The sequence below is a fragment of the Eublepharis macularius genome, chromosome 2 (genome assembly GCF_028583425.1).
Source record: "Eublepharis macularius isolate TG4126 chromosome 2, MPM_Emac_v1.0, whole genome shotgun sequence".
NCBI classification, from domain to species: domain Eukaryota; kingdom Metazoa; phylum Chordata; class Lepidosauria; order Squamata; family Eublepharidae; genus Eublepharis; species Eublepharis macularius.
The window spans coordinates 131,161,975-131,174,140 of NC_072791.1; the positions used below are offsets into that span (position 1 = coordinate 131,161,975).

The following is a 12,166-nucleotide window of genomic DNA, read 5'->3' on the forward strand; positions in this document are numbered from 1 at the left end:
AGCATGCTTTTCTTCAATGAACACAATGCCTTGCAGCTGGGTTGTGGACTGTGGTTTGATTCAGCTGAGCTCTGGTGAGCTCTGGTGAGGTTAGTTAGGAGAGAATGCTCTTCTACTGCAGATCAACATGGCTACCCACCTGAAACTAACTTTGCTCTGCTTAAGCCACTCCTGCTGTTTAGTTTGAAGGCAGAACTTGGCTAGGTGCTCTGCCAAACACAAGGCAAGGAACAGGAATTTATTTGGCTTAATAGGAGCATATGTAGCCATGTTCTTTCCAGTCCACTTACTCCCAGCAGTATGTTTCAGAGACTGCCATGCTTGTGAAGCACATATGGTGGAAGAAGGGATAGTTCTCATCTGGCACCACCTAGAGAATAAAAAGCTCCCCATACCTGCCACAAAGAACTGTTACAGTTTACCAGTAGGTCACCCAGGGAAGCCTCAGTGATTGAGTCATCATCTTCATGACAACAAGAACACCAACAAAACCTGGCTCCAGCTGGATTTAAATATCAGTTGGGCTCACCTTTTTGTTCCGGTATTGTATGTCCCTTTCATTGTAAACCTGAGTGTAGGCTCTGTGTCTTCTTTTGATTGAACTACAGTTCATGTAAGCACTCATGAAAGAGTATGTGACCCTGTGGGGGCTTTTGCCTTTGTTAATACTTGAGATGACTTGGACAGTTTTTTGTTTCTTAGGGAGCCACACTTTGTTGAATGTCATTGCTTTATTGCATTTTTGGGATAATTCTCCAGAGAGAAACGGAAGAGTAAGACAATATTTTACTCACATAAACTGGTTGGCAGATGCCTATGGACGTCCTAGAGTCATTTAATGTTCGAAATGTAGATGGAATTGAAGCCTCTGTAGCTTGATGGAGAACAGATGCCAGGGAACAATGTGTGTGTGTGTGTGTGTGTGTGTGTAGGGGGTTGAATGGGAATGTTTGCATTATCATTACAATCTCTTCCTCCCTCCCCCAAACATGCAAGAATGTGTAGTAAAACCGGAGCTGTTTGTGAAACCAGATTTTTACCTTGAGGATATAACATTTGGTTGACAAAATTGATTGGGACTGGAATGTGCTGGAGAGGCTGTAACCTGAAAGTCTTATTAAAAACAGGAATCTACCCTCCTTCTCTCAAAGGGGTTAAAAAAAAACTTCATCAGTTTAATGAATTTCATTAGATTCCTGCAAGCCTTGGTACACACACAGAACAATATTCTATTTATAAACTGAGGGGAGTATGATGCAGATGAGCACAGAGCAATTGATTTAAAAAAAAAACAATTCTACAAGCTAACAAGGTTAATCATATAGCTGAACTAAAAAGAAAACTGTATGGAGACTGGAGCCATATGCTTAATTCTATATTTAGAAGCTGCTTCAAGAGTTTATTTTTCTGTCATTCCTTTCACCACTTTATCTACAGTTTTATAAATGATGGTGGATATAGTATTAAAGGGCTATACATCCCATTTCCTGGTTATTCCTCAAATATTCAATGTATTTATCTTCAGTCTGGAAAGTCTTGGTCTCAACTGAGTGGCTTTCCAAAGCAGTATCAATCCATTGGATTGAAGAGTTCAAAAAAGTCAGTTCATTCCATTATGGTAAGCACTGCAGTAAGAATGGGTTCTGGTAAATATCTGAATAATCTTAAATTGCAAACTTATCTAGTTCATTTACTTATGACTTAAAGACATTTGCAAGAGGTTTAGGACTGAGAATGTGTTCGATTTTTTAAATTGCACTTACAGCCCAATCCTAATAAGGGCACGTAAAGTGAACAGGAACCGAACTAAGGCTTGCGAGGGCGCATCTAGCCCGTACGCCCGCGTAAGTGGCCTTCCGCCCGCGCTGGGACGTGGCGCTGGCCCGCCGGCGGGCCAGCACCGGTGCAAGCCACAGGCGCCCGGGCGGCGGCGCAGAAGTGGCGTAGAGCCCTACGCCGACGCAGGGGGGGGCGGGGAGCAAGGCGGGGTCAGAGTTAGTCCGCTCCCTAAGCTCCTCCAGAAGCGGGAACGCCCACAGCGGCGCAAAAAAGCTACGCCACGGAAAAAGAAGGCGTAGCCCATAGGCGTCCATGGAACGGCGAAAAATCAGCCCCCTCTCTGAGCGCCTCGCCCCGCCCCTATGGCCCGAAGGAGCATAGGATGAGAACTATCCCGGGGACCAATCAGCATGCGCGCCCGGCGTGGACGAGCCCCCCTCTCTGCACCCAATCACCTGCGACCGCGCCCTACAAAACATCCGGCCAGCGCCACCCAAACCCCCAGGTAAGTGAGCACTCGGCCGGAGGCTCTGCCCGTCTGCTGAGTGGCATTGCCCCTTTGAAAACCGAAACGGGCTGAGGGCATTCACATTGGCAGGCGCAGAATGCACTCCGGGGACTTTGCGAAAAACTGGGGGAACTTCGCATAAAGGGGAAGAGGTGCAAATGTCTGCCTAACTCTCTTTCTACCGTGATAGAAAGAATGACTCCACAGCTAACTGATGCATGCTAGTTGCTTCTAACTAAGCACAAACAAACTAACCCTTCCGTGGCAGAAGGGAATGACACTTTGCAAATTAACCGCATGCTCTCCCGTTTCCTTGCAGGTGCCCTGACTCTGGCGCTCCCACCTGGTGATGACCGACGGAGCGCTGACAGGTAAGGAGGAGGTGGGGGGGCATTCCGCAGATAAGCGCAATCCGCCCATTCACCTGAACCCACCCGCTCACTTGCCGCTTTGGGTGAGGCCCAGCAGGGGTGGGGGGCAACCATGGCCGCCCCTGGCTGCCTCAGAGGCAGGCGCCTCGAAAACCACATGTGGCCAGGTGTTTGTTGTGACCAGCTCATTCTCTCCCTTAAAGGTAAAGGCTTGCCAAGGCCGAGTGCATCCTCACCAGACCGTCATGCATCAGCTGCTGCCCTCGACCATGTGCAACCCCCCCCCCGGATGGCGGAGTGTGGGGCTTGCCTTGCCAGTGGAACGAGGCAAAGCCCACACGTGTCTTTTTCCCCCACAGGCACATCCAGGGCATGGCTGCTCCCCCGCGCCCCGCCCTCCCCAAACATCTCTGACGGATGGTTGGCTGCAGCCCAGGAAGCACCGTCGCGCCGCGGCCTGCATCCCAGCCCCGCCCCTCCGAGCGGGAAAAAGGGCTGTGTGGAATGCTCCAGCTCCCTCGCCAGCCTAAACGCAAGCCCGCTCTTTCCAGTGCAATAAAACGAGATGTACAACAACTGTTTTCTGTGTCTGCGAGTCTGACTTCGTCCTCCGCCCCTCCCCCAACACTCCCGTCACATCTCCCCACCTGCACATTGCCACAAATGTATCCGACACACCCCGTCTTGCCTCCCCGCCCCCTCCCTCCCTCCTCCCCCCCTCCTCCTCTGTATTTGACCAGTGTCTGTACCACCCATCTGCCGAAGAGAACTTGATTCTCAGAAGCCTGTGCCACAATAAAATTGGATAGTTGTAAAGGTGCTACGGGACCCTTTTTGAATTCGCTACCACAGGCTAACACGGCTAACCCCCCTGTATCTATGGCCAGGTAGAGGGTTGGGGCGGGGCATGTGAGCGGGGATCCCCGGTGGGGAGAGTAGCTGGCACACGATAAGCCAGGGAGAGGGTGGTGCGAGCTGCAGCTTCAAGGGGGCGGGAGATGGCAGGGCAAACGGTCCGCTCGCTGGAACCCTAGCCCCCACCAATGGAGAATCCAGGGTGGTGGCAGGTGGATGCCATATCCCGGGCAGGAGGTCTCGCGCGCCTGGGGAGGGTCGCCCCCATCGCAGCCGCAGCCCCAGCAACACAGTCCCATGAGCGGCCGCCTCCCAGAGTGGGTCCAGCCCCTCGGGCGTCTGCAGCAGCCCCATTGGTCATTCCAACACCTTCCACCCCAGGGCGTCCTGCCTCGCATTTAATCCCGTGGAGCAGTTGCCAGCCTCCCACGCCAACAGGCCATGGTTGTTGGGAGGGGTGGGGTGTGCCTCTCAAGTCCGTGCCGAAGCCCTGCTCGGGCGGCTCGTCGCCATCCTCGACCCTCCGGCCCCACCCGCTGCAGCAGCTCCACCCGCCCCAGAGGCACCCCTCCCTCGGGCCCAGTTGCGTGCGAGAGGCCGGGCCCGTGGACGGCCAAGGGGGTCCGGCCGCCGGCCTCGCCGGTGACCGCCGCTGCCGCCTTGGGGGTGGGGTGGGGTGTTTTGCTGCACAGACGGCTCTCCTACACGCCTCCCCTTCCTCACGTCTGCTGGGGGAGGTGGGATGATATAATAATAAAGGCTGATTTCTGTGCAATGGGTGTCTGTGTTCTTTGCCTTGGGATGGGGACGAGGGGGCAGGCCCGCTGTGTCTGCCTCTTGGTGGCGGCCTCAGGCCAGCCCTCCCCTTCGGCGCCACTGGGGGGCTGTCCCCTGCTGCCAGAGACTGGCTGCTGCCCTGGATTCCTCATGGCAGGGCGCCTGCCAGTCCCATGCCAACCTCTCTGGACGCGGCCGCCAGGGACTTGGTGCTACATTGGGCAAACGGGGGAAAGGCTTCTCAGACTACGCCCACCCCTCTCCTTCCCGACTGCGAGCCCCGCCCGACACACGAGCCGAGGCAGTCTGCCAGCATGGGCGCGGTTTGCCTGCTGCTCTGGGGCCTGGCCGGGATCGCGTGCTGCCCATAGGCTGCGCCTTTCCTGGCCCCTCCCCCTGACGCTTGTCAGGAACAGCGCCCTTTGGCTGCGCCTGGCGGCGGCCGTGGATCAGACCCGCCCACAACACTTTCTGGTTCTCCAAAATTGCATCTCTGCGCCGCTGCGGGCGCCGCTGCGGCCACACTTTGCTGGCACAGGATCCGGCCCGGCGGCGCCGCCACACCACCAGTGCAGCCGCGTCGGCGTTGGGGCCGGCCATAGGATTGCGCTGTTAGTGTCAAATCGGTGTTTTTGTTGTGGTCCAAGTAGAATCATATGGTTGACTGAAGTGTGAATGACAATATAAGAGAAAATAAAGTAATAACTGACATTAAGATTAACAGCGAGGTGGTAGAAGATCAATTCGAAGCTAATGTTAAAGCCTGGATACTGATGATGATTAGGCTATTTATGTAGAACATTTCAGAAGGTGATTTATAATAGAGGACTTGCATCTTTTGCTTGTTCCATTATAGCTGTGCCTTTTCACACCTACAGAGAGAAGTTGTTATTGTAGGAATGGTCATTAATATTTCATAACATAACTGGACTTCAAATTATTACAATTAAGAAGAGGGGAACTGAAACTGAAAAGCAAGGGCAGTAATTTTTGTCACTCAGTTTCACCATGTGATCATTCCATGGAGTATGGCAGTTTGAGGCACATAAATGAAATAAGTATATTTGGTTTAGTAGCCATTTTCACAATCACAGGAGCACCTGGGTAGCATTATCCATGCAAATTCATGTCAAGTAAAGTTTAATATTGTTACTTTTAATCTCTGACTTGAACAATACACCTGCAAAAGTTTATACATCAGTTACTTTGATTGAACAGAGGATTTGCTCAGATGGAAGGGGTGGCAGTTTTTACTTGTTCCCTCTTCCCACTGCAAACCTCCAACTCTCCATTTCAGTGTTTCTAGGGAGTTCCCTGTGCCCCAGGAGCAGCAGGGGGGGGGGCGCGGATTTTTGAGTTGCACTAAAAGGGAGGCAAGAAAGTCATTCTCCATTATCAGAACTGCCTGCTGAAACTTTTGTGTGTCCAAGCCTATACGTTTTTGCAAAACACTGAAAGATAGTTGGAAAGCACAGAGGATGAGTAGGTATTGCTCATCAAAGAAAACTTTTCACATCAGTTTAGGAATTTTTACCTTATAATTATACTGAGTCTGATGGTCCAAACACCAACTACTTTATCTTGTCAAAAACCATTGAGGGACATTTTGAATAGCTATTTGAGCTTTGTCCTTTGGGGTCTTATAAGCTGTGAGAACTTTGGAAGTGGGACAAATAATTAACTGAATTTTAAAAGCTCTGGGCCTATAAATCTTTGGCATTATGTAATCAGGTATCACTTCTGCATTTAAAAAATCTTGATTTTAAAAAATACTCTCTCATTCACAGGGCACATATAATGGCTTTAGTCATCAGAAACTCCCAGTTTAGAAAGTTTTTCAAGTATTTCAATTTTCTTAATGAGGATGTTTGCTTCTTTTTGCTATTGATTTCTTTAATTGTTGGAAACAAGAATAGTGTCTGAATTGGGTCTTTGTGAGGTTTCATCTAGTGAGTTGTTGAAAAACGTTCTATGTAAATGACTATCTGGCCTGCTAAAAAGCCTCAATGGAACTCATTGTGTGTATATGGTTATTATTGGAGATGGCTAGATACTAAATGATTTTAACCATCAGGCTGAAAATGTCAGTGTTGTAAATTCTCTTTCTCTGTGCTAGGATAATGACACTGTTTTGCGTTCAGAAAGGGAACTTAGTTAAGTGAAGTAAAAGATACACTGGTTTGTCCATTGTGTGTCTTGGAGACAGCGGATCACTTCAAGGTTTACAACAGAAACCCTGTTGTCCAGTTAATCTTTTATTGCTGGTTTCAATAAAGTAACATTGTGAAGTAAATTAATGTGGCATCTACTATAGTTCTTAAAAGGATCTGAACAAAACCTAAGAGGGCTGGCAAAGGTCTCTCCTGTTACTCCTCTTATGAGAAATGGCTGCTGGGTCCTAATGCTATAGCAGTTGTCCCCCCTGCTGCCACTAAAGAGATTATAGTTGGTTTCACTGGTTGACCCCTTGAAGTTTCTCCAAAAGGATCTCTGTCCTTGCAGTGTTTAAAGGTGAATTGTATTACTATAACCCAAGATACAGAGTTTACGAGAGAGTGGATGGAAATTTGAGTTGAAATTGTGTTAAATGTAAAATGGAACTTTTCCTCTTGTTAGCCACTTTGAATCCCTATGAAGAAACATGGTGAATAACTTTAAAATACAGTATTCTGCTGAAGGCAAATAATAACACAGTATTTCTCTTTTCCTTTTTGTGCAAGGGCTGAAGTTTCACAGTGGAATGAATGTCTTCTCCATTCTTAATGTGTATTTTTTCAAACTTTCTCCCTTCAAGGAACCCTTTTTATATTAATTTGTGTTCAGAGGAATATTCCTGCAATTGCCACAGAGCCCCTGAATATTGCATAAAGGTGTGCTTTATTACACGTATTTGTTTCATGTGGGGCAATGCCCTGGTCTGTTGTATCACACATTGCCTTCTGTAAACTTGGATATACCCTAGAACACACCCAACATTCCATAGTGGCTCCACGTTACAAACATGAGAAGAGGAGGGTAACTAAGTGGCCTTTCAGGGAGGTTTCTCCCATCCCAGTGTAAACAGAACTTTTCATTGAGGAGTCCCTGATAAGCTTTTGAAGTTTCCCTGGAACGTAGTTAGAAAATTATTGTGATAACATATAGATTGATGAACTACATGGATAGGTTGTTTGTCTTAGTTCCTTCCCGTACTAGTATTGCCCCCTCTTCCAATGGGTTAGCTATTTGGAGAGGAACCATGTCACAGGCCCTGCTATGTTATTTATATGTTATCAAAGCAGCACATAAAGTCATGGTGAAACAGACACCATTCCACTGTAATGATGTCTGGATTTGTCCTGGAGTATATCTGGAGATTGTCTTTTCTGTTTGATTATTTTTGTTTTATTCAGTGAATGAAGGCAGAATCAAAGTTTCTAGTTAGGGGTCAAGGATTATTGAATCCTCTTTTGCAATTCTGTAATAGGTCTGTAGGGTCATGCATGTACCTGATTGCATATATCCATGTGCACCTAGTTTCAAAGTAGTAAATAAAAGGTTTTGTGACAAGTTGCTATCAGTTTAAATTTTATACACTGCATTTCTTGGAGTAGACCCTGCATGTAGGAACATTCTTAAACCCTTAAAGTGGACAACATCATCTGCAATGTGTTCTAGACAAATATTCAATTCAGAACAGTGTAGGATGTTGCATGCAAAAATTTCAAGTACCAACTCTATTGATATACAGTTGGAGGGACTTGCAGGTAGACATGGGCACGAACCCAAAAAATTTAACAACTCTGCAGTTCGTGGTTCGGTGCTGACAACGATCCCGAGGTCGCGAACCACAACGAACATTTTCTGTAGCCGAACTGGTTTGCGGTTCGTGGGGCACGGAACGGCCCCCATGGCACTTAGAGAGCCCATATTCCCGGGGAGTGTTTTGCAAGCTCTCCTACAGCCATCACCCAAGTTTGGACAAGATTGCAAAAGGGATCTTGGAGTTATACCCTCTCCAATCCAAGGCCCCCAGGAAACTCTCACAAAAATCCAAGCTGAATTATACTCTCAGTCTCTCTCCCCAAAGGCTAGCAAGTGGCAAGCAAGAGCTCTGTCCCACTCCACTGCTCGCTGAAAGTGAAACCCAGCCTGGGAGCCCACGGCTATTTATAAGCAAAGTCCCATTGAGCAATGCAGGAGGCCTGTGTTTGGCTGTCAGAGCTGCCTATCAGGGTTTGCAGGGATGAGATTGGAGTGCCCATGGCTACAGAACACCCCATTCCCCCTCCCTCCCCTGGGTGTCTTCTCCCAAATTGTAACTGCTTTACAGCTCCGTGGTTGGAAAGAAGACCTGCCGATCAAGGTAAGCTGGGCTTCCATTCGGGTTTCCAGGGTGACAGAAGGAGCGCAGACAGAGTTCAGGTATTTCCCCAGCTCCATTGCCAGGGGAATTGATTGCTGGCGTCTGACTGTCTGGCTTCCCGAACTGCGGATGAAAGCACCGAACCAGCCTTCTTCCGAACGCTGGTTTGTTGGACGAGGATAATCACGAACCGCCAGATCGCAATCGCGCGATCGCCAATTTTGTGGTTTTTTGAAGTTTGTAATGCGGTTTGTGCTCATCTCTACTTACAGGTTAATTAGAGCTGTTTTTACCTGCTCATACTAGATCTCAGAAATTAAGCAGGGTCAGACTTGGTTAGTAGTTGGATGGGAGACCTCCAAGAAAGACCAGGGCTGCAGAGGCAGGCAATGGCAAACCACCTGTTAATCTCTTGCCATGAAAACCCCACCAGGGGTCGCCATAAGTCAACTCTGACTTGAGGGCTCTCTCCACCATCACTATGCAGGGTATTATCAGTTCAGGCACAGTAACAAAGAGTTTGATAAAGAGTGCAGATATTAAACAAGCTCTCCAGCGATGCTATAGACATTTCCATTTAATGATTGATTCTGGCACATTCTAAAGCTATTGGATTTTTAAAGAACTTATAAATCAATGAAGGAAGAACCATGAATCTCAAATAAAAGACTGGAAATTGTTAATTGAGACCTCCATACAGAATGACACCAAAGCCTTCTGGACTTTAGTATCAGAAAGTTTGGACAGTTGTGTACCACTGAATTATTGTATATGAGCCAACACCTGTGAAGCCCATTTTTGTAAGATATTCAATACACAGGTGACAGATACCTGTGAAATGTATGAAGAAGAATCTATTTTACCATCATGACTACCAGTGTCATCTGAGGAAGTACTGATATTGATAAGATGTTTGAAAGAGCATAAGATCCAGCGATTAATCTGATAATAGCTGAAATATTTAAGAGTAATCCAGAATGGTGGAGCACTTTATTAGCACCTCTATTCTCTAGAATTAACCTGATGGATAAAATACCAGTGACATGGAAACGTGCTCTCATTATTCCTATATTTAAGAAGGGCAATTGAAAGGACCCAAATAATTACAGACCAATTAGTTTACTACCAGTAATTTGTAAAGTATATACATCTTATCTGTATTACAAGTTAACTGATTGGATTTATTCCAAATCAGTGATAGGCTTAGAACAAGCAAGCTTTATACAGGGAGCATCAGCCATAGACCAAAGCATTGTTCTACACGATCTAGCAGAAAAATATACTGGCTATTCTGGAGGGAAGATAAACTCTGCCTTTATGGATTTGAAACCTGCATTTGACTCAATCTTTAGGACTCGTTTGTGGCAAAAACTTATCAAAACCTCAATTGACCATAGATTACTTTGTCTAATTCAGATGCTTTATGATAATACAACTGGTCAGGTTAGATGTGGGCCAGAGAGAGAATTTACAAGGATATTTGTGATGTGATCTAGTATAAAGCAGGGATGTCTGCTGGCTCCACTTCTCTTTAATCTATATCTGAACAATCTAGCACCTGCTCTTAAACAAGATAATGTCTATCTGCCATACCTTGGATGTCTAGAAATTCCTACGCTATTTTGTGCTGACGATGCAGTTCTAATATCATAATCTCCTATTGGACTTTGAAGATTAATACAGTCCTTTTCAAATTATTGTTGGGTGCAAGATCTGATAATCAACATCGCCAACTTGAAAATTTTAGTTTTTACAAAACAGAGAAGAGGCTGTAAATATAAATGGAGATTAGATGACAAGGAACTGGAGCAGGTCAGATCTTTCAAGTTTCTTGGAGTAATCTTTGATGACCATCTATCCTGGAAATCCCAATGTAAGGCTGTTATGGCACCAGTAGCTTTTTCTGGGGCAGCAATAAAGCGTTTCTTCTATAGAAAAGGTGGACAATACCTTCCAGCTGCAACTACAGTTTACACACTGCCGGCACCAGGGTTTCTGGTGCCTGTGACCACTCTCCCGTGCATGCGCACACAGCGCACACACGCACCCCCAGACTGTGTGGTGACGTCATCATGGGATGATGTCATCATGCAGCAGAGCCGTGGCTATTGGCTGGCAGGTGGCTTGGGGCAGTGTGAGGAGGCTGCCCGCGCTCCTCACGCCACCTGGCTGCCTGCCGTGCCTGGCCCGCGGCTGCTGCGCCTGGCTGGGGGCATGTGGCGGCAGCATGGGGCTGTCTGGCTGCAGCAGCAGTTGTGGGCCAGGCACGCCAGCTCTGTGGCATGTGCCTCCGCCCCCGGCACCCCCTCCAGTGCCCCTTCTGGCCCCGCAGTGCCTGTGGTGCCTGCCTCACCGCTTCAGTGGTGGCGCTGGCCCTGAATTTACAACACCAAAGTAATACCTCAAATATTAGATGGAGCAGTAGTTTGGATCCATAAAATAGATGAAACCATAGATCAACCACTAATACAGTTTTTACATCAGATATGTGGCATACCGAAGTATGTGACAGGTATTGTTTTCAGATTAGAATTGGGCCAACATTCCATCAAATCCACAGCTTGAATTTTGGCTCTGAAAATGCAACTTAAATTAATATTTTCAGAGAATAACAGCTTATTATATTATATTAAACACAAAAACTTCTCCAGTGCATGGAACCAAACAATAGAAGAAAAATTGAATGCCATACATTGCTCAGAAAATGTAATTGTTGCCCTAGAATGGTCTTCAGTTTTCAAAACCATCAAGAAATTAATTTTGAAGATTGATGTAAACAGCACTACTTGCAGAATTAGGAGGATTTGCTCTTCCCTCTATATGAGGATTCCACCAAATTTTTCAATCCTGGTGTATTTGTTTAGCTTAACAATTTCAAAGTATATTGGAAGAATTTGCTGTGAAAATTAGGCAAGATAAAAGAATTTTTGGAATAAAAGAAGGCAAAAAAGAATATAAAATGAAAAGCTATGTGGATGATCTTGTAATATCAGTAACAAAACCAAATGTTTTGCTGAAATATATAATAGAGCAAATATTAAGATTTGGATAATATTCTGGATATAAATTGAATAAAAACAAGACAAAAATAATCTTGTTATCGACTACCAGAGAGGAACGAGAGGAGATAGAAAAAGTAATGGATTGTGTTATTACCAGAAAATTGGTTAAATATTTGGAAATAAATGTAATGGGACAAAATGATAACCTATATAACAATAGGACAAGCATTATCGAAGATTTGCAAAGTTGGGAAAAATTGAAAATATCAGTGGAAGATCTCCACTGTTAAAATGAATATATTACCAAAACTGAATTTCCTATTTCAATTGCTCCCAATTTATATAGATGAAAAGATTCTTAAAAAGTGGCAGAAAAAGATAAATGATTTTGTTGTAATGGAAGAAAACCTAGAATAAGATTTAAAATATTACAAGATGAAAAAAGCCAAAGTGAGCTGGTGGTGCCAAATGTTAAACTGTATCGACCAAGCGGCCGCACTGGTCTGGATATCAGATTGGATTATAAATG

At 46.0% G+C, this 12,166-nt stretch overlaps 1 protein-coding gene and 1 long non-coding RNA gene across 2 annotated transcripts in view; both read left to right on the plus strand.

Moving 5' to 3' along the window:
• Positions 1 to 12,166, plus strand: part of PTPRJ (protein tyrosine phosphatase receptor type J) — a 182,358-nt gene that overhangs the window by 36,693 nt on the left and 133,499 nt on the right. The window lies entirely within an intron of this gene.
• Positions 1,810 to 3,071, plus strand: LOC129324749 (uncharacterized). Its single transcript, XR_008596557.1, has 3 exons — positions 1,810 to 2,284; positions 2,607 to 2,658; positions 3,018 to 3,071. It is a non-coding gene; the product is annotated as an uncharacterized LOC129324749 (long non-coding RNA).